Here is a 23,279-nt window from a genome sequence, read left to right as displayed (position 1 = left end):
TCAAATTGGCTGATGTCTTCTACAAGACCGACTTCACTCCAACATCTGGAAATTTACTTTATTTACAAGTTTCAAATCTCAGAGATAACTATATCCTATCAATGAGTACTGAGAAGCTTAAAAAGTGTTGAATGAGGCCAGAAATGTTGAAGGACGCAAGTGAACTGATGAAGGACAAAGCGTTCAGTATAAAAGTACAGTTAAATGGATGCATAAAAACCTGGAGACAGCCTAGTGTGCTGATGCAGGTTTCTCAAAGAGGAGTTTCACTTTCATCTGCTACCACATTCAAGGAAAACTTGGAAACAGAGATGTTCTCTCTCTTTGAAACCTCGAGCATTGGGTCCCCTCGAACCTTTGCCCTGTGGAGGGTCTCGTGTAGAAGAATGCACACCATTCACTGTTATTCTTACACAAGAGTCTGTGCCTAAGTGGCATTATTAAAACACAGAGTGTGATTTCTTTGGCAGTTTTACAGCTTCTGGGCTTTTTATGCTGTCTGACCACAGCCTCGTAAAACCACACTCCACCATTGACAGACGGCACAACACTTGGCCTGGGGTACTTGGGTTACACTTGCTTTTTTACCCTGTGTCTTTCTCTCCATTATTGTTTTTATCAGGGCTTTTTTTATCCCACCATAAACTTTGCCTCAGGGTAGACATTCAAAACAGTCAAAGCCCTTTGACTTTGAACATGGTAGATCTCAGGGTATCTATGCTGTTGCAGGATGATAAATGATGACACATGGCAGTAAACACACATTGGCTCTGTATTTCAGGTGATATAAACCTCTTAGTTTCAGTGGCATTGGGGTTCACTCGTCACCACAGGGAAGGCAAGACTTCTGTGAATTATAAATCATATAAGGGAGGGTCTGCCCTTTATAAAAGCAGCACTGACTGTGATCGTGTGTCAGGAGCACCTACAACCAAATACACTAGAAAAAAAAATTAATCAGGATTTTTTTCGTGTTTTCCAGTAGAACTATCAAGAACTAGATAAATTAGTCTAACTTAAAGTTTTACACTTAAGAAAAAATACTTTTCCAAACAATTTGAATTTAAGGGCATCATATATATTATACGGCTCACTATATTTTTTTCAGAAAAGAGAATCCTCGCTAAATCAGTTTTGTTGTAGTACTAGAAAAGAAGATGAAAAAGTAAGAAATTTATTTGTAGCAATTCAAGCTTCAAACACTCCTAACTGCAACAGGGTTTTTCTGGCTTTTGTGTTTTTTATTGGGTAGATATTAAGGATGTGCCCAAATAGTGAATCCGAATTTGGAAAGGCACAGAAAACGAATAACGTGTTCTACTAAAGATGGTTAAAATGGTTAGCTGCCTGCAAGCAGTAGCCTGTTACATTACAGTACATAACATTTCAATTACCACATAAACAGAGTAAGGAGAGATGACTAATAGGACAATGGTGAATTATTTGCAGATCCTGAGCACCACTGACAAAAATCTAACCTAGTGAAATGTGGTAAGTACTGCTACTCCGTAGTACACACAGAGTGCGTGTGATTGTGAATCTCAAAAGTGATTTCAAAAGGGATTTCAATGCTCCACATATTAATAGCGGCTTCCTGATGCCCGCAATTTATATACAGTATAGTTACCCAACAATATACTTGCGAGAAAAAACATTGAAATATATTTTTTCCTTCCATCTCGTATTTTTTTCTCATATTGTATTCTCTGTGCCTTTCCGAATTTGGATTCGCTGTTCGTGTACAACCCTAATAGATATAGTCAAAAAAAAAAGAAAAACAATTCCAGTATTGTCCAGGACTGGTATCTAAACATTGTAGACCAAACTCAAACCTCAACCTTACCCAAACCCTAGCTTCAATGAGAGTAGAACGTGTGGAAACCACTTCATCATAGTTTCAGCAACTTCAATGTTGATATAGGACAATGGGCTAAAAAAAAATTTATCAATCAAACAATGAACCCCCTTTTAGAAGCTTAAATCTCCCTGTCCTTGTTTAACAAGCAGCTGAAGGTGATACACTGACTCTTTGACATGGGCTCAATCTCTAGTCTCAGATTATGTTCTCTGTGAGCCGGTCCCTCATAAAACAGGAGAGTACGGACAGATCCATACATGTGCATAATCAAGCAGACTGCACCAGACAGCAAGTCGATGAGATGTCACTTAGTGAAACAGATACATCTGTTCACCCAACATTAGCTTATGTGTACTAAAAAGATCTCGACATGAGATATGGTGGAGTTAATAGTGGGGGATTGGGGAATCAGTCGTGGAGATGGAAATAGTAGGCACAAAGACGCGACGTGAAAGCCGACAAATTTCCACAGCCTCTTTGTTATGTCAAACTAAGTTTCCCACAATACAACATCACCTAAAGATGAAGTGTGTAATTTTCTAGGCACCAAAATCTGTTTGTTAGAGACAAAACCCTAACATTAACTAACTAACTTTACATTAACTTTACATTAACTAACTTTACAGTAACACCTCAATCCCAAAGGACGTATAGAGCTCAATGTATGTTGGCGCAGTGTAAACATGAGTCCTCCTTCCCCCTCTTGTGTCCAGCAGCTGAGAAAACAAACCTGCCATAGATGCACTGCCTCTAGATATCATGCATTTAAAAGGTCTATTATGTTTGACTACAGCTGTCCTAACAAGAAAGTTTACATTGACCTTGCCCTTCTTACACCGATAATACCCAGCATGTCTCTTTATAGGTAATATGAAACAATTGTCTCTGGGATCTGTTAGTGATTCTAACACCCCAAACAAAGTAATTATGCATCCTCACCTACTATCTTGCCTAGTTTGAGCACTTTGCAACTTTAACTTTATGTGTTATCATTCACACATTAAACCCAGAGGTCTAATTCATGAAATCAATTACAGTAAGGTTCAATTGGTTAATAATAGTTAACCCTTTAGGTGTTATGAACTAACAATGAACAATACATTTTATAGCAATTATTAATCTTGGTTAATGTAAATTTTTACATCCAGTAATACATTTTTTATATTTTAAGTTAACATTAAATTAACATTAATGTATTACAAACAGTGTGATACTGGTAACTAAAACTAATACTATTAAAAACATTTTTCAGTAATTAAAATAAAACTGAAATAAAATATAAATATTAGATGGAAAACTTAAACATAAAAAATTAAAATTAAAAATAGAAATAATGCATTGGCAATAACCTGAAATAAAAAAAATCTACGAAAACTGAAATTAAAGTAAATTAAAACTATTTAGAAATGATGTCACCACAATAGGCTATGACAAAAAAAAACAGTGTGGGAGGGTGAAAGACAGAGTGAGAAATGAGGAAATCAGGGAAATGTCCACAACCCACACCGTAGCACAGTCACATAAATGACAGCTTTGACGAGGAGAACAAAAGGTCTACTTGTGTGCATAAAATTTGCAAATTAGATGACAAAAACAAACAGCTGTGGGTGAAACACTGAGAACAAAAAGGGGGGTCACTGCGAAGAAGGGAGCACATGTTCAAAGCCAAGAGAAACATGCCTGTGTCATCGCAGGTGCTCGGCGAACACACAGACACAACAACGTCTACTGTATGGTGACTGATTGGTAAACAACAAGAGGTTCAACAGGGAAGATCAAAGCAAAATATATATTGTTAATAAAAGCACCTGTTGAAAGACACTTTGATGATGCATGACCAGCATGACCAGACTTTTGTGTTAATCTGTAAACAGCTCCTGATACCACAAACCAAACTAGAAGATGGCTTTGAAAAACAATGCCTCAACTGGCATGCGTTTTGTGGTCTAGACTAAAGGAATTTCTGGATTTGATATCCAGATGTCATCGCAGGGTTACCTCTGAGTGACCCCTCAAAATGGCTGCACATGCCATTTGAGGATCCAGGTTTTCTTTTTTTCACTAGCTACCATCTCATAGGTCACCTGTTGCACAGACTCACTCCACATAAGCTCCTTGTTCATATTGAGTTACAATTTAATCAAAATGAGAAATCTGATTAGACCCCTGGAATATGCCGTTATATGAGCTTGCCAAGGGCTGAAAGACCATTTGGTGTGCTTACTGTATATTTGCATGCTTGAGAAGTATGTTTCCCTTTGTTTATAACTCAGAGTAAAAGGGAACATATGATGTTTTTCCATGATGTCTTTTTACAGGAAAAGTATAGACTAAAAAATACAAGAGGAAGATGGGGAAAATGAGTTTTACAGACAGATGACATCACAATAACTAAATATAAACCTATAGATGGCATGCCATAATCGGTCATTTCTCCTGTTTATCAGATGATACAGTCTGTATACTGCACATACTTGGTTAGATGTTTCCCCATGTCAACTGAATTTGCTCCATATGAGTTTGAGCGGATTTGTGAGACAGGAAAGAGGAAAACAAAGCTCACAAATAAATGAAATTGTTAGTGAGATAGCATCAGTTCCGGCTAAAAGCCTGCTCGGGGTCATCTCCCTACATGCTGGCATAGCTGTCACCTGGCGAGGCTCTTGCTGGATGTGTTATGAAAATGAAATGCTAACGTGTCTGCATGGCTGGACAGGGGTCTGGTGACTAGCTACACATGCATCTTAAAGCCCCCTGCCGACCTTCAGATTAGACCTCGGAGTTCACAGAAGCTTAGTAGGAAGACTAAGCCCAGATATTTATACATACAAAGATTTCTCTAGCTCGAGCTCATGAGAATTTGTAATGATTCAATTTGTATGAATTGAGAAAATTGAAAGAAAACATTCAACTCAAATACAACCTAAATCTAACCATAAAGGCTCACACCCTGACCCAACCCCTAAACCTAAGCCTAGATTTCCATACAATCCACGTTGATATCTTCGTTTACAAAATGATTCCTTGTCATGAAATTCTGTTGTATTTCACCCTTAAGTACAGTAGCTCCAATGTAATTAGGTCTTTTTTGTTAGTAAATTATAGGACACCTACATTTTCAAGAGAAGCTTAACTGTTAAAGTACTTTAAACTGAGTAGCTTGTATCTTGACAGCTTTCAAAGATGCTTTCCTATCACTGATATTGTGAATGCATGCAAACATAGCACTTGTTTCTATAGCACTTGTTCAGACAGAAATGCGCACATACTCAAAACTACCAATGAAAAGTAAAGAGATTCTTTAAATTCATTTTCAAAATGTTGCACATGCATGAAAACTGACTACAGACGACGTTTCATACAGCATCAGAGGAGTGTGGCAGTGGCTCTTTAAGATGATTAAAGACTCCTGACAAGCAGCATGGGATGAGTCATCCTTACACATGGAGACTAATACATGGCAGAGTGTCACACCAGGCGGCTGCTAACAGACCTGCTCTAAACATCTCCACCTGCTTTAACTCTCCGATTCAGTTTTAAATTCAGCTCAGTTTTGCATCCACACACACATCAAGTAGAACAACCTCACAGATAGGCTGTGAGTGAGCTCTAGACATTCTTTACCCATCTTAAATTTACCAAATAAGCAAAATTGAAAGGTCAAGGTCACATGACTCATCAGCAATGACTCATTTTTGCTTTTTCAGATATTTGACACTTACTAGTCACTCTTTCTAGACATCTCACACTTCAAAGAAGTGCTCTTCAAAGTAACAAAATCTTCCATTGCACTGACATTTCTCTCTTTACATCACCTCTAATGAAATGAGGTCAAAAACACTACTCCTACATGCTGAAGATTGTCTTACTTTTCTATTTTCTGGTCTCAGTCTAGGGTTTCAGGTTATAATAGGCTGCAGGGATTACAACAACAATGCAAAGGCAGGTGAATGTACAATAACACACCTATGGACCAGGTACAGCTGTTGGATTCAGTGCTCGCTAGTACAATAAGAAGCAACAAATGCCAGCGACCCACATACAAGAAATTAATTTGCATAAAAATCTCTCTATGGAAATGTGTGCTAACATTCGGACATCTTTTAATTTGAGTGTCATATTGCGGAACAGACCCCCACAGAGAATGAAACATACACAATAGAAGGTTGTAGTGCAATGGTAAGTGCACTTTAATGTGCTATCGTCATTCTTCCTTTGTGCCCAGCAGCGATGATTACAGCGAACCATCCAACACGCAGTCCACTGATTGTGCCAGTCAGGCGGGCAGCTATTTCTGCCCGCTATTCCTGTCTGTACCATTACCACTCACTCTCTGGCACCTCTCAATTCAGACCCAAATATAGCGCCATCAAATGGATCTGATAAGGACTCATTTTCCTGGCCCACTGCCAGCAAGCCACAAAATCACAGAAGCCATTTCACAATTGCATCAGTCCAATGGCATTTTAAATTGTTTCGGGGGTCTGTTTATTTTTGATGTTTGGTACAAAATTTTGGTAGTGTGTGAAGTCTGAGAAATACAGATGTTTATCTTTGCTGTGCATAGATAATATGACCTTCAGATTTAAGATTGCAAGCATAATAGATATGAGCGGATTAATATCAGTATGAGGGATATTTAATGCATTAAATAGCAATTTCTATATCAGAGTGATTTTCTGAGCCCTTTTTCTCACTCTGGATATATACAGTTCTTGAAGGGAGGGCAGGGGAGCACCAATAATCCTTTCAGCAGTCCGAACCATCCTCTGTAGTCTTCTGATATCTGATTTTGTAGCTGAATCAAACCAGACAGTTATTGAAGTGCACAGGACAGACTCACTGACAGCTGTGCAGAACTGTGTGAGCAGCTCCTGTGGCAGGTTGAACTTAGTTAAGTTCGCCAGGTCATTAATGAAGCAGATTTTTTTGTTTTAATCAAATAAGGTTAAGTAGTTCATAAGTCAAACCAGTCCATTTGAGTGACTCTAAGCTAAATACTTGTCAAAAGCTTCAGAGAAAAATGCAGTCTGGAGAGTTATAGCGTTCATAATCCAAAGTCCTGTTACGATTTTCTCCTTTGGCGGAAGCACTTTGGCTAAAACAGTCCAAATTGATCTGTACGCCTAACGACAAATAAACCCCTTTAAAAGTCTCTGTTATTAGATTCATGTGTGTCTCCCTCAATAATGTCTGTGCCTGTGAGCCCAACAGCATTAAAGAGCCTGCTGTGGATGCTGTGGGCTTTAGTCTGCTCTGTAGACCTTCACAGAGTGGAAGAGAGAGAATAGAGGGGGGAACTCAATGAGGCTCACATCCATAATAGTGGTCTGTGAGACACGCCATCTACCTCGCTTATTACCAAAACGCAGCTTTTTCTCCTACCAGACAGATGTTGGAGTGCGGCGCTTACGACCAGTGATAAATGAGATGAAGTGATGCCCGAGTCACTTCACTACGTTTTTTATTTGTGATCGTTGATTTCATTTCCCATCAAATGAGGCCCGTGGAACATGACGCAGAATATGCACGGAGTTGTTTAACATGGGCCTCGTTTAAGCCTTATATGCTAACTCCCATTTAAGAAGGCGCATTTATTTGCAAATTGGTATTTAACATAAATCCAATTGGAGCTTGAATGTCACGATGTGGAAATAGTGAGGGGCAACCATATGTGATCAGTTAAAGTGATGTGTGTCTGTGTGTTTCCTAACTGATGCCTTTTCCATGTGCGCTGGAAAGACAAACACAGATGGTATTTAATGACACTGATGAGATTTCTAGTTATTTTTCGGTGAGGAAACCACTCACGTTAAAAGCTTCAAGCCCTATTCCTCAGAGAAAAGTTCAGCTTAGGCTTTTGAGAGAATAGTGAGTGTTTGCGGATTACAATAATCTGAATCACATAATATATTGATATTTGTGTCCCTTATGTTGAAGAAACTGTTGAAACAGTTTCCACCAGACTCAAAAATCACAGCTCAAGCAACCAGTATCATCATTCCTCCCAAGGGCCATCATTGGGACACAAGAGTCCACTAAATATGCTGACTATTAATTACTTTTTTTTCTCATTTAACACAAAAGAAGATAATTTGAAGAATGTTTTTGTACAGTGGAAGTTGATGGGGTCCAAAACACACTGGAAAGAATGTGAGCCATCCAGATTTGGTTATTAATGATGTTTTTATTAAGATTTTAAGGTAAACTATCCCTTTTAGCTTATGCTAAACACCACATTAAGACCCAGAGGTCTTCAGACACATGCTAAAGTGCTTCTTTGCTGGATGGAGATAAATAAAAACAGAGAGACCGCAGAGTTCTGCTTTCATGCACCAGGAGTGGCAAAGCCTTTTATATACATACTGTTCGTATAATGCTCTGGCTTTTAAAGGCCCTGGGTCTACATTAAAACCCTCTCCAATATTCTCTAGCAAACGAGTGCACCCATTTACCGTATCAAATAAAAACCATCAGCTATGAGGTTTTCTGATTATGATAGGCTTGCATAGGAAGTTAGACGCAAGAGCTCTTTTGAGAACATGGCTTATTGCATCCTCATATACTACAAAGCATACTGTGGAAATTCTCAGCCATGCAATTCACAATAAAAATTCAGACACGTTTGCACAGGCTAATGCTAACACACACACATACCCAGGAATTCAGCCTCAACAACAGGAAAAATGTGGAGAAACTGCCAGTATGGACCTTTCTGCCAATGGTTTTCAACAGGTAGATGCTATAACTACACCATCTGCCTCTAAAGAGCATCTTTGTACATTGCTTGTCATTACATTTTTGTCCAAGCAACACATTTATTGATAATATCTACAGAACGTCTCCTATAATATAATGAAATTAAATTATTAATTTTGACCAAATTCAATTTAACACTAAAAAGCATGTATCAAACCAGGCCATGCACACTTCAAACACACCAGCACATGTGCAATGTTTAGGCTTTCATAACACAAGGAAGTAATCCAGTTGGCGATACTGGTTACAGCTTTGAGTTGATCTCCATCTGAATTTGAAGTTTAAATACATTCAAACTTAAAATAACTTTTCTGGTTAAAATGATTGCATGTTGTATAAATTCCTCTGAAGTGAGGAATGCAAAGTTTAGTGTGTGTGTGTGTGTGTGTGTGTGTGTGTGTGTGTGTGTGTGTGTGTGTGAGTGTAATAAAAAGCACATGACTTCATGGTTTATTCTCCACAGCCTCTGCCCTTCACTTGCTCCTCCGCAATTGTACATGGACCCTGGATCATTCCCACACATGCAGACAAGACACACATCTGACAACTCTCTCTTCTCACCCTTGTCCACACACACTCCTACATGACATAAAAACAAATTTCCAGTAAAAATATACAAACTGGAAGAATTTAAAATTACTAACAAAACTTGTTTTCAAATTTATTCACCGGAAACGGTTGTAGAAATCGTACAGAATTTACTTGAGTTTGGACATAAAACAATAAAAATGTAAAAACGTTACTTCATTCAAGATACATTATATATTAATTTATTACATTTAATTCAAGATATATTATACAAATGTTATGGCTATGATAAATGTATAAATTCAATATTTTACAGAAAACTTATTTAAAAAATAATATTTATTGTTTTCAGAGAATATGTATTTTCACACATTGGAAATTTTGGAATCCCACTTATTTAGTATATAATTTTTTTTTTTTTTTTTGCCCTTTACAAATCTCACATTTTTAAAGAAAAAGTCTTGAATAAACTTTCTATTATTACAAGTAATCTAACACAATTTAGTAAGGTTTACACAAAACAATGCATAATAATAATAATAATAATAATAATAACAATAATAATAATAATAATAATAATAATATTTGACCAAGATAAGAAATACATTTTATTTAAGACATATCCAAAATAAATGGATCTTGTTTTAATAGTATTTTAATATTAAAATCAAACTATACTGATTAAGAAAATATGATATGATAAAATGTATTTGCATGTGTCTGTATGTGAGGCACTATCCTGCCAATATCAGCAGTAGCTCCTTTATATTCCTGTATTTTCCATCATGTGCAGTTAGCTCATGAGAGGAATGAGTCAGAAGTAATAGAGAAGACCTCCCCACCTCTTCCCTTTAAGGAGGGGCAGCGAGTGAAAAGGTCAGTCTTGTTTTGCTTTTGTTTATGGATCTTTCCGTTTGTTGTTTGTCATGGAACTGAGCTTGTCTCTAATAACAGTACAAAAAAGATTCCAGCCCTGGCAGTCACAAGTAACCGCACATTTTTGGATTGACTTGTGCACTGTCTGATGCCAAAATATTCACTAAATGCAGACAACCCCCCCCCCCCCCCAATCCCTAACACATACACACAACTTGAGACATTAGAACTGCAGTCTGTCATTTTGTGCTCTCGGGTATTTGGAGAGGATCTGGATTGAGGGGCCTACTTCCTTTACCTCTTCCTTCATATCCATAAATCAGCTTTGGGTTCAGTATGCCGTGCACAGAAGAAAAACTTCAGGGAAAGAGTGAGTTTGAGACCTTCAGGAACAGAAGGAAGCAGTTCATGGCAATCAAGCACTCTGTTGGACATCTCTGTGCACGGTAGAAAAAGATAAACCTGTAAAGTGCCCTAAATTACCGCAAAAATATTGAACAGGCCACAGGAACAACCATTTGGCTATGTGGAGTAACAGCAATATCAGCACACAACAAGAATTTGGATTAGGCTCAAAAACATTGTCCCGCAAGGAACCGCTTTCATCTACATTCCAGCGAACATTCAAAAGAGTACACGACCGTATAAAACAAATGCCGAAAAAGGAATTGAAGAAATAACCAATGAAGAATAGATTAGGAGTTCAGTGTATCTGTGTGTCACTATGGTTTCAGGCTCTGCGGTCTAAGGGAAGGATTATGTTATTCATGAATGTGACCTTATTTTCAGACAACCCAGCATTCTTTTCTTTGACACTGAATATACAAAGAAAGATTTCACAAGAGCCAAACCTCAGAGCATTGAGGAACTTCATATAGCATCTAGCCATTTAGAGTACCTTTTCCCAAAATCGAAAGTACAGTATGGCCTAAACTGGCAACAGTATGGCCTAACTGGCTTAGCCCATATAATGAGGGGTTGTGGTGCGGTGGTTAAATGAGAGTGATGCAAATTCGAGTCTGGCTCGCATTTAATTTTACTGATCATTTCCTTAAATCATTATATGCTTTCTTTACTATCCCTAAAAATAAAAGTGGCCAAATGGTAAAAAAATACATAGAAACTGAGCTGGTAACTGAAAGATCATGGTTTGAGCCATGAATATAGCAATTGTGCCAATTTTGAGAGACTTAATTCCAGAGGAACTGTTCCCGTAGTACATTCCTGTAGCTCAATTGAACAAGACACTACCAATGCCACTGTTACAGGTTCAATTCCCAAGGAAAAGACATAAACTATCATTCAGTTTTTAGGGGCAGTAAAAAAAATGTATAATGCTTTTTAGTGTGTGTGTGTGTGTGTGTGTGTGTGAAAGAAATTAATACTTTTATTCAGAAAGAACACATTGCATTGATCAAAACTGTCAGTAAACACTTTACACATAGTAACATACAACGGCCCGTCATATGATTTGACAGAAAGGCTGCATGTGCTGCTGAAAGAGACAACTCGTTTAATGTGTTTGAGATGTGCTATCTTCCTGAATGCATAACTTACATTTCACAGGTACATTCTCCATTTGTAAATGTTAGAAAGCCATGGAAATATTTCCATTTTTCTGTCAGAAGTGCATGAGCCTTCTGGGATTCTCGGCTAAACTTCACTTGAGTGAACGAGAGCCGCCGGTCGCATGCGCACCAAACATACAGAGCTCAATTAAATAGGAGCGCTATAATTCTGACTAAAAAAATATACATTTTGCTGAAATATTTGTAGTTGGAGAAAAAAAATATGACGTGGATAATCAATCAACCGTGTCTGAATTAGATTCAGGAGCACATAGGCTATATTGTCAACACTGCCCAGTGCCTGTATAAAATACCTAAGCTAAAATTTCTACATTATATTTCTCATCAGCGAAAGTAACACCATGGCGCAGGTAGACTACTTCACACACGTATCTCTTTCTCGCTCAGCAGTTAATTTAATTAAATGCTATAATTCATATAAATGTAATCTTACTGCACTACTTAATATATTTGTCTTCTCTATCTTATTTAAAACGAATATAATGCTACATCTTACAAGATGTAACTGACAAAAATAACCGTCATTTTTTATCCTTCAGGTCAAATATTGCAGTGCAAATATTATTAATATCTTTAATATGTGAATGCTGGAAATAACCTCTTCGTCTTCGCCTCCATTCAAGTCATTTAATGCACAGCTAGCCGTTGATTATCCCTTACATATAGGCTAATATAATATAATATAATAAATGTACTTTTTGGATCTGGTCTACTAAAGTAGTTACTTTCAAACAGGACACCTGTTGCTCAATGCCAATATTTCACCATGTATAATGTTTATCAACCAAGTGGGAGGCTAGATAATGTATGAGAGCGTACTAGAGGTCGGTCCCTCTGTCTCTGTGATTAGCTGGTGTAGACAGGCTCTCTCATTAGCTTGGCTTTGGATGAAAATGGAGCAAAATGAAGCTCATTATCACAAAGCGTAGCTAATATAGCACAGCAACTCCCTAAACACGCACACACACACACACACACAAGCTCAAATAGGAGGCAATAAAACTTCATTCTTTTCCGCTCCAAAACTTTCATTTCACATTAAAGTGACCCTGATCTCAGTCTGAGGTTAGCGGGGGGTGTCTGGACCTGAACTGTGCCAATTACCTATGATGTAATTACCTATGAGAGAGCGTTCGTTGCACTGCCTGTAGGGCCCACATGCTCTCCTCTCGCCCCTCAGTCGCTTTAAGGGCCCAACCTGAGCTTGATTTATGGGTGAGCTGAGGATGGGGTGCCTGCTTTTGAAGTCCATGAATGTGCAATATAAAATACACCTAGAAAGAGCCAAGGGGGAGTGGAAGGGGGCATGAGGAGAGGAGGGGTCACCAGTGTTTCCTTTCAGGTTGGCTTTTATGGCACTACTTCAAACAATCGCTGACTCTCTCTCTTTTTCCCTCTGTCCCCGCCCTGGTCATTGTACACAGCCAACTGGACTGTAATTGGTCTTTCTTCTCTTTCATGGGCCTGTCTTTCTCTATATACACCTCCCATCACTATTCTCTGAAGTTACATGTAACCAATGTGTCAATTCGCCAGGTGCCAGAAAGACTGAGCTTCGGAGAGCTTCATACTCGTTCAGAGAGGTGTGGTCTGGGAAGGTTTCACAGTTAACAGCTGTAAAACATGGTCAAAAATATTATTTTTTTATATGATAAATACAAATGGGGGAAGTCGTGGCCTATTGGTTAGAGAGTTTGACTCCTAACCCTAAGGTTTTGGGGGTTCAAGTCTCGGGCCGGCAATACCACGACTGAGGCGCCCTTGAGCAAGGCACCGAAGCCCCAACTGCTCCCTGGGCACCGCAGCATAAATGGCTGCCCACTGCTCCGGGTGTGTGTTCACTGCTTTGTTTGTGCACTTTGGATGGGTTAAATGCAGAGCACGAATTCTGAGTATGGGTCACCATACTTGGCTGTATGTCACATCACTTTTTATTTTTAAATCAGTGAGCGCATACTTCACTTCACTTGCAAGTGGCACAAGAATAGAGAAATCATTCCATCCATGGTAAGTAATAGGGTCCAAAAAGAACAAAAGAGCTTGTTTATTTAAACAAGAAAAAGTCTTACGGTTAGGACTTATAACCATTTTAAGTAAAAGTGAATATAATTTTTTTAATTGCATGTAATTTATTTTGGAATTATTACAAATCCTAAATTCTAGCTTTAAAATGATTATATATTATTATATTAATAAAAATAAAAAAAGTTGTAGAATTTTGTATCATTTAAAAAAGTGGTTATGACTTAAAATGAAGAACATTATATATTTTTTTTTATCATAACTTTTGTTAAATTATCCAAAATACTTAGAATATCTAGAATTAAAGAAATTTTTTATTAGACTTTCATTTCTTTTTCTTTCATTTTTAATAATATAATTTAAATCTAAGAAAGGATTTTGAATAATTTAAAACAAAGAAAAGTTCAGACATAAAAAGAACATTTATATATAGCATTATTCGTCAGAACTTTGTTTAATTTTTTTTTAGTGATCCTAATCCTAAAATAATATAATATACTATGTTTTAACTAAAAACAAATATAATATGCCATGGTCTGTCGGAATACTCAATCACTGTACACCACGATACTTTCAGTAAGGGTTAACATCTTCAGATGGTAGCAGCTGTAAAACGTGACACTTAAGAATGTCCTTTCACAAAGACATTTTCAGACAGAATAGCCTCTTAGCTCCAGTCACTGACACAAATATACACACCCACCACAAAAACAGGATCTTGAGGCAGACATTACATCAGTGCAGAAACTTGAAGATGACAACTTAAATCACACTAGATGAAACACGCAAGACACACACACACAGTGGAGTTTATGAAGCTAATTCTGCCATCTGATTTGTGAAAATACTTTAATAGAGGCTCGACTGCACTGTTTGGTGTACAGCCAGTCGGCGTGCAGATTCCACATGTGCATGAGTTTCAGCGAGACAAACTGTTTGACAATTTGGGTGAAGACTTACAGAGGAATCTGTATACACGTATGCACAACTTAGAAGTTTCGATAAACACAGAGAGAAAAAGAATACACAAAAACATCATGCTCATCCACACGCATAAACTCATGCAGAATGAGCAACAGGTATCTTCCCTGGCAGCTAAACCTTAAAGGAGTGACTCACTGCAATCACATTGCTATTTCAGTTTGTGCATTGATTTTTTTCCCCCACCTATCTTCTGTTGTCAGCTGGCCAAGGGGCAGACACACGAGACGGGCGTATGTGTGAGCCCTTCTCCAGCATTCTGTGTCCTCCAGTACATCATCAGCGTACGAAAATCTGATAGCCCTGCTTCACAACAAAACTATGTTCAATCTTAAGCGATTCTTAAACAGCAACTTGAGAGGAACAGAAGTTGGATGACTTCGTTAGGCATAATTAAGCAAAACTACGGACGTTTCCTAATCTGGAGTGACCGAACTGTTGTGGAAATTATTAGGAAGAGATGTAGGGAAGGCATACGGGTGGGATGAGATCTATTTAAAGCCTGCTTGGCGGGGTCTTACCTCTTTGAAGTTAACCTTGGGCCCTGCTCTTTTCCGCTTGCTGCCCTTTCCACCAGAACCACTGAAGTGAATCCATTTTGCAACCTGCGGAAGAGGAGGCAGAGGAGGGCGGGAGAGAAAGAGAGAGAGAGAGAGAGAGAGAGAAGCTGTGAGAGACAACGACATCATAAAGTACCTGCCGCACAACATTTTCACTTAGTAGTGAAATAGTTAAACATGATGCACTTAGCACATACAAGCTCGATTCAATCGTTTTTGAGCTGAAGGACGTCATTCAAACTGACTGAAAGACACTAAATACAAAACATCTGGGTAAAAATCCTTCACTTCTCACTTCACAAACCAAAAATACACCTTCCAACTGTGTGATTTCCTCTCTTAGCCACTGAGTGATGCTCCAGGTACAAGTAATAGCAAATGCTACCCACAATTACACAATAAAGACGGTTCAAACCACAAACATCCTCAAAGACGTTCTCAGAACAGAAGATCTACAGTTGTAAAAGTTACCAAGACCTCTTGAATGAAGCATACGAAGTGCTACAGGTCATATAGTAAAGAACTATCAATCTGCAAAGGAAGTAAGATATAAACAGGTGCTCAATGGGAGCTTTAAGAGTTAAAAGAAGTGCTCTACCTCTCCTTTGACTACTTGCACCGCTGGAGTCCGCAACCATTCTGAGCAGGCGTCCCTCAGCCACTGAACAAGAAGAAGAGATCAGCAGAATGTTGAGTGGAGAGAGAGAGAGAGAGAGAATCACTTGTTCCTTGAAAGGAACTAACCACTCAACACAGCAAGCTCTACGACCAGGAGCTCGAGTATAATATTAATTTGAAATGAAGTTCTCCTCTAAAGATCCTCGCTCGCGACTCCTGCAAGATCTTCCGCACGCTCGCACTGCACTTAACCGTATTAAAGCTCACACTGTCGGCGCACTGAATACCTTCCCTCACTGAGAGAGGGAGGAAAGAGAAAGGAGGGGAGCGAGTGAGAAAAGGAGGAGGCAGAGAGATGAGGAGTGCATGTGGGGGAGCAGACGGCAGTAGCGGCAGTAAAAGGTCTGGGAGCGGAGCTTCATTGTAATCAACAGCGTTGACTCCCCCAGAGGAGGGGCCGTTTGTCTCTCTCACCATCACACACACCCAAGCATGAACACACACTTCTCACGGGGCCGCTGCTTTCAGAGGGACTGTCTCTTTAAAATTGATGAGCCGTGTGTGCGTAGAGGTGTGTAAACACAAAGGCAGGATCTCACAGACAGGCTGACATTACCTCTCGCAGGTAATAAGAAACATGGGAGATAAGAGGAGCAAAAACAGACCCAATGATGTCCCCTATCCATCAAAAAATAGTCAAGTAACAAGATAAGGTATTACTATATTCATATACTGTACAATAATATATCTGCTCTGAAAATATTTTTGTTATCAAGTGAATTTTTACACCTCTTCTAGAGAAAGTGAGTGTTGTGGTTGGACACCAAGGCATTTCTTGTGATCGATTGGTTGCTAGAGGGTTATTGACTGGTTCAGGTAAAAAGAGCCCACATCCTCAAGTCTTGTTCAGACAGGCAGCAAAATTTTGCTTTGCAAAAATTTGCAAAAATCTTTCTGTTTATCTGACCTAAAGCGTTGTAGTTTTGTAACTTGAACAAGGGATATCATAGTTCTATAATTCAGATTTTCTTTGAATCTATTTTGCAATAGTTTCTCACTATAAGGGTTAGTTTTATTCCTTATTTAATTTTGTATGTGTGTTTTTTATTTTAGTTTTTTGCTTCCAAAGAATTATATTTTAAATTAAATAATATAATTAAAATTTTGTAAAATGTGAAAATGTTATAATATATTATATAAAATAAATGTTTGTAAAACTAAACTTAGTTTTAATTAATCATTTAATAATTGAATTATTCATTCAATTTTTGTTTTAGTTTTGAAGTCATAAAAACATTTTTAGTTTCAGTTTTTCCAATTATAATAGTTTTAGCTTTATTTCTACAAAAAAAAAAATCCAATCTGGCTACATATAATTATGAAAAGTCAGTCTATGAATTTTTCCATCCGTTTATTGTCCGCTAGGCGAAATTTGTAATTAAGATTGCTTAGAGATGTAGCACACCTCTCCTCAACAAAGTGTGTCTTTATGTGCATGCATGACTTTATTAGCCCCTTTAAGAGTTAAATAAATGTATTTTTGTTTCCCCAAGAGAAAAGAGAAAAAAGTCTGTGAAATGTGTGCATGTCTATATATGTGTGTTTATTGACTCTTGTGCACTTTCGGGAAAGGAGAGTGGGCAGAGCAGAATTTGACTCTCGAGCTGCAAACTGCCATTGTTAACTTGGATACCACACATAGCAGTTTTACAGCCCAGATTGCCTGGTTCATTCCCGGCACAGCCAGGCCTTTGTGCGCCTGCAAGACACTGCAATCAGCTCCCTCTCATTGCCAAACTCGTAAAGTAGGCACACTTGCAAACTCCCATCTCACACACGCTGACTGTATATACGGTAAATGTATTATTTCTGTATTAGTACGTCTGTACGAACTCCTAAACATGGCGTGCTCAGAACTAAATTAGTGTTGAACAGTTAACAGTGGGATGTTGCCCTTGTGTTGGCGGCACAACAGCAATGACAGACGTGCTTAACTGCTCTCACAGCTCTCTGTCTGAACTTGAGATGTTTTTTTTTTATTTTTTATATATTTTCTCATCTGTCAAATGATCTGATCCTTGCTACTTTATTAATACTCATTCCTGGTCTTATTGTGCTTGATATGATTCATTGATGAACAAAACCGATTCATCTTTGTAATCATTCATCAAAATCAAATAACTTTCTTTTAGGTCAACCACATGCTACAAAGCTGAAGGTCATCACCTTCTGCACAGTTAAAGGCCGAGCTTATTGTTTTTAGTAGTGTTAATACACACTTTACACAACTAAAAGCAAACTACTGTATGAACAACAATTATTATACATTAAATTAGATTATTCCCCTCGCCAACTGTAATTATGATTCTAAATTTCTAATTTTCAGTCAAATTTCATACACAGAGCAACACAAGTGCTGATTTATGAACGCGTGTCAACAAATAACACAAAGGATTGGCTTACAGACGATTTTTTACACCAATTGGCACAAAAAATGTTGATGAGACAGCAGTTGGGCAGACATGGGGTTTCATTAGCTGTTGCTCATTGCTACTCTTTTGCTAGCGAGTTTGTCACTCATAGACAATTTATTTTTCCTCAAAAATATTTTTTTAATCTTTTTTCTTAAGAAAAGAAGCTTTCCTGCACTACATTTTGTGTTCTAGTTATATACAAGCGTGCACACAAACACACTCAAACAGTAAGAGCTGGACAAAGATGCACTCTCAAACCCATCCCTCAAACACACACATACACACACACTCCTCTTTTGAGTGATAAAATAACTGGACATGAGCTTGCACCTGATCGCTATGGTGGCACTGGATGTTTGTAAAACACAAAAGGTATTTTGAAAAATGATTTCTTGTACATTCAGTGAAAGTCAAATTTAAATCCAATTTGGTTTTGGAAGAAATTTATACAGGTTTGGAAGAAGATAAGTCAACTATCCTTGTTTTTAAGAAATTCTAAATCATGTATCCTTTGTGAAGAAGGCAAAACCAAAATATAATGTAATAAACTACAAACTTTAAATATAACACAAATCCAAAATGGTGGAGAAAGCGGGAGAGATGTGGATTAAACATTTTAAATAAAATATTGGATTCATTATTAAAAAATTATTATTAAAATAGATCAGTATATTTTTAAATAGATTATTTTAAACATTATTTGGATGTATTATGTATTTATAGAGCATTACGCTTTTAGCTTAGCAACTTGCTAACATCAAACTCAATTGAAATCAACTGCAAGCCAAGTCTCGTGAGTGGAGTGCTACTTGTAAGTTGCTATATGCTATCCTTATCTGTCCAATGAGGTTCCATGACATCTAGGATACTTACTTAGGATACTACTGACTTAGAAGCCCCCATCCTATTTAGGCAATGGGATGAGTGCTAGGTTTTGAAACAAAGCTCTAGTTCTCTAAAACCAGCTTAAATTTGCCTAATGTCTTGTACTGCCATACAGGCGCACCCCAGCTAATGACCTGAAAGCTGCTTTGCTTTTCTGTACAAAAGGTACACGTTAGGATTGGGATTTGATAGGCTGCTCTGAGCATATCCTTTCAGCATCAACTCACAGCGAGCAGAGTCAAGGAAGGTCATGAGATTCAGACTGTCCCAGCCTCAAATGTTTGCCATCTTACAAAATAGCACAATGAAAAAGAAAACGCCGTTCCAATCTCATCCTGCCCTTTTGTATGTGTGTGTATGTGGCTGTAATTTTTTATTGTGGGGTTCAACTATTTCCTGTCATTATTTATTTAGATGAACGTTTGAGAAGAACATATTTTTAAAGTCAAAGCAATGGCTTCAAACAGGAGAAAAAAACAAGGATTTTATCCAAAAGCAAAACCAGTGCTGTTCCAGTGTTGATTTTGGCAGCTACGCGTCATTAGATCTAATGGCGGCGTCAAAGAAAATGGCACCGCACGTCAGTCTAGTTGGCGAATGAGTGTAAATCAAGCACAAAACTGAGACAAACTGTGCTGGAAGGGAGAGAGATGGATGTTTGAATGCATTTCTTTGAGACGTAGACTCAGGATGGATGAACGGAACGGATGAACGGATTTGTTGTCTTCACTGGTTATTATAAAACAAACAATTCTTAATGTAAAAAAAGATCTTCATTCAACAGAGTAGATTCCACATACACAGCCTCCACAGTATTTGCTGGAATCATGATATTTTCACAACTAAATCATCGTTCAAACTGTAAAATGATTACTAAATCCTATATTAAATAGGGGTGTAACAGTACGCAAAAATCACGGTTCGGTACCTACCTCAGTTTTAAAGTCATGGTTCGGTTCATTTTCGGTACAGTAAGGGAAAGAAATGCAAACATTAAACTGCAGGTTGTTTATTACTATAAACTTTTTTTAACAATTTGTTTACACCTTTTTTTAAATACTTTTTAATAAAATATATATAAAATAAAAAAAAGAATAAGAAATAAAATACTGCTGCAAAGTTCTCCACTAAATAAAATACTCTCAGTCTCAAACCAATATCATATAATAAAATATAATGAAAAATATGAATAAATAACTATGATTATAATGCAGCATTACCAATCCCATGCTCATATTTAAAAAATATATATAACTTTTCAAAAGTGTAAAGTGCAGCATCAACACTTTCAGTTTTTAGACCTGCTCAGATTTCGTTATTGCGTTGGACCGATCGGAATTAAGAGCAAAGGTCTGTTTAAATGCCGACGGGAGCTGCGTTTGAATTACAATCATTTTTTTCCTAGTTGTAGTGATGTTCACACTCGTGTGAAGCCTTTTGAAAACCTTAGGCCGGTGACACACTGGCATATTGCACCTGTCAAACATAGTCTATTTTGCCGTCAATACTGTTGATGGTGTCCTTTATCAGTAGGTTTTATATTTATGCTCAACATGAAGTATAGATATTGTCAGGGTGCGATTTGCCGTGGGGAATTTGACCTTTCTGGTCAATGTATCCCTGCCTCTGCTTAATTATTTTTATCCCCCCCTCAAAGTGATCAGTGCTACTACACTAGTGGCAAGACGGATCACAAAACTTATCAAGGATCCGTGGTTTGATTAAAGTCAATTTTATTTTAAAATGTGCTACTTTGGCTGGCTCTCTGTATTCACCACTCTGCAGACTTGCTCAATGTCCCACCCACGGCGCTATCTGATTGGTTACACGGTTGAAGCCGGTCCGCTGGGCAGTGGAGTTGCTAACTTGGCGTCTTGTCGCTAGATTTAGCGACTTTGTTTTCCAAAAATGCGACTAGCGACAAATCTAGCGACTTTTCGAGCAATCATTATTTAGTCTTTGAGACTCTCTGGTGCTGCCGCACGAGCGCGAGGTCTATCTTTCCCAGCGCGAGCCTCTCGCTGTGCTTCTGCGAGAGTTCAGCGAGCGCAGAGAGGAACAGCACTTTCAGTTAAAAAAAAAAAGATATTCTGTTGCTTCTAATTCTATTTTACAAGCAAGTATAGCCGACATCAGTCACAGCACAACCACTGACTTCATCATATGTGTATTTGATTTCATTAGTGCAGATTAATGTTTGAGAGCTGGTTATGTAGTCTAAATGGACCGTGTTTCAGTCATTATAATATTCATTCCGTTGTCTGACAACAGAAACATTAAAATATAGTAATAAAAACAGTTTTATTGAGAATTTAATTAAATGGCTAAATTAAAGTGCACTTACGTCATAAATATGCTAATTAGCGCATGATGTCATCTAGTTCATGTTCTCATGATTTATTTTTATGAATTAAAATGTTACAAAACATCCCCCCTCTGTTTTTTTTCACAAATCACACCCTGGATATTGTTGTCCTGAAGACAAGATCCTGGTCTGTCGGCGGCCTCCCTCTATGTCACCTACAGTAGCAGCAGCGTGCCAGCGCCACGTCAGGCACGATTCTGGTGTGTAAAGACACAGAAAACGTGAAGCAGCCGTCACACAACTTACACGCAGCAGAAACGCCACGCACAGGCCACGCAGCCAGTGTGTCACCGGCCTTAGAATCAGCTGCAGGGCGGGATTTGCGCTGAACGCGGAGACTTCTGACACTTAATATGTTCGTTTGGAAACACGAAAATGTACCTATGTTCCGCAAACAAAATATTGCATTCGGTCATTCGGTAAACACGTGCACTGTACCGAAAGCCCTGTACCGAAACAGTCCGTTACGAATACACGTACCGTTACACCCCTAATATTAAACTTAAAACACAGATTTACCATTTCGTATTAGTCATCAATTGTTTAAGAGCTCATGGCAGCCCAGTTTAGAAATGCTTGAGAGTTTAAATGGATCTTAAAGCAGGAGGGAAGCTGCTTCTTTCATGCCATGTGTCAGTCCACGAGAGATACTGTATATGCAAGTGCTCTATGTTTTATTGCTCAAGAGGAAATAGATTAAAAACGGTTTTACATTCTGGGTGACAGGCATGAGAGGTAACACCACTACATCTTTTACATGTTGTGTAACAAGCCTGCTTTTACTCAGAGTTTTTAATTTGGCTTGAAATAGATCTTAGCCTTCTTCTTCTTACCTTTGGCCTTTCAGGTGTATCTAACCAGTTTGAAAAGAAGATTTCAAGTGTGATGCCTTGTCTGAAAGAGAAAAGTGAGACATTCAGCAATTATTGAAAGAAATCAAGGACTTTGGACTTTTAAATTCATGAAAATCTTTCAAATTTAAAAGCAACCTTAGCAAAAAGTCTAGATGCAATGCAAGTATCTGGGTTGGGCAAAGTTCAAAATTGAGAATTTTGCACCCTTTCAATTCACAAGTTGGCACTGGCCACATGCCACATGCCATTAAACTGGCCACATGGCACAGGATGTTGAACTGGAACGTTTCCTTTATCTTTGGAGTGTTACAAGCTGTTCCTGAATAGAAAAGATCCCTAAAGTTGCAAAGACTAAAGTCTCAAACTCAAAGAGATATTCTTAATAAAAGTTTAGACTCGTTCACGCCCTCCTAAAACCCCTTATTTAAACACGTCCCCACATGTCTAAGTCACAATGTGGGAAGATTTGTATAATGCCACCCAAATGTTCAAGCAAAGAAAGAAGGGGTAACTTTGATTCTTGCTGTTGCCACCGGCAGCATGTTGTGGAGGTGCCGTTTCATTGTGAAAGTAAAAATACTTTGTTTGGCCTTCCAAAAGAGGACATAACTGTTCCGGAACAGTTTATCCTAACTATTCAAATGTGTGCAGCCCATTTTATGGAGGACTGTTTTCTGATTCTGGGAGAGTAGACTACAGTCCCGGCTGTTCTGACTCACAGCCTGTAAAAACGTTTACATATTTAAAGGATTTGCCACTGATGATTCAAATGCAAGTTTTGAGCAGTGTAGAGTAGCGCTTGTTTCTCCGATCACAAATGCAGACATGGTTTTATGTTTATGCGGGGCGATACAACACAACGTGTAAAAAGACAGTATAAATTATTATAATCTGTAATTATGTCCCCACT

At 38.1% G+C, this 23,279-nt stretch overlaps 1 pseudogene; it reads right to left on the bottom strand.

Moving 5' to 3' along the window:
* The window catches only part of LOC132114929 (aminopeptidase O-like), a 77,732-nt pseudogene that overhangs the window by 28,124 nt on the left and 26,329 nt on the right, over nucleotides 1–23,279 (bottom strand).

This window comes from Carassius carassius, chromosome 34 (assembly GCF_963082965.1).
Source record: "Carassius carassius chromosome 34, fCarCar2.1, whole genome shotgun sequence".
Lineage (NCBI taxonomy): Eukaryota > Metazoa > Chordata > Actinopteri > Cypriniformes > Cyprinidae > Carassius > Carassius carassius.
This window is presented reverse-complemented; position numbering and strand designations above follow the sequence as displayed.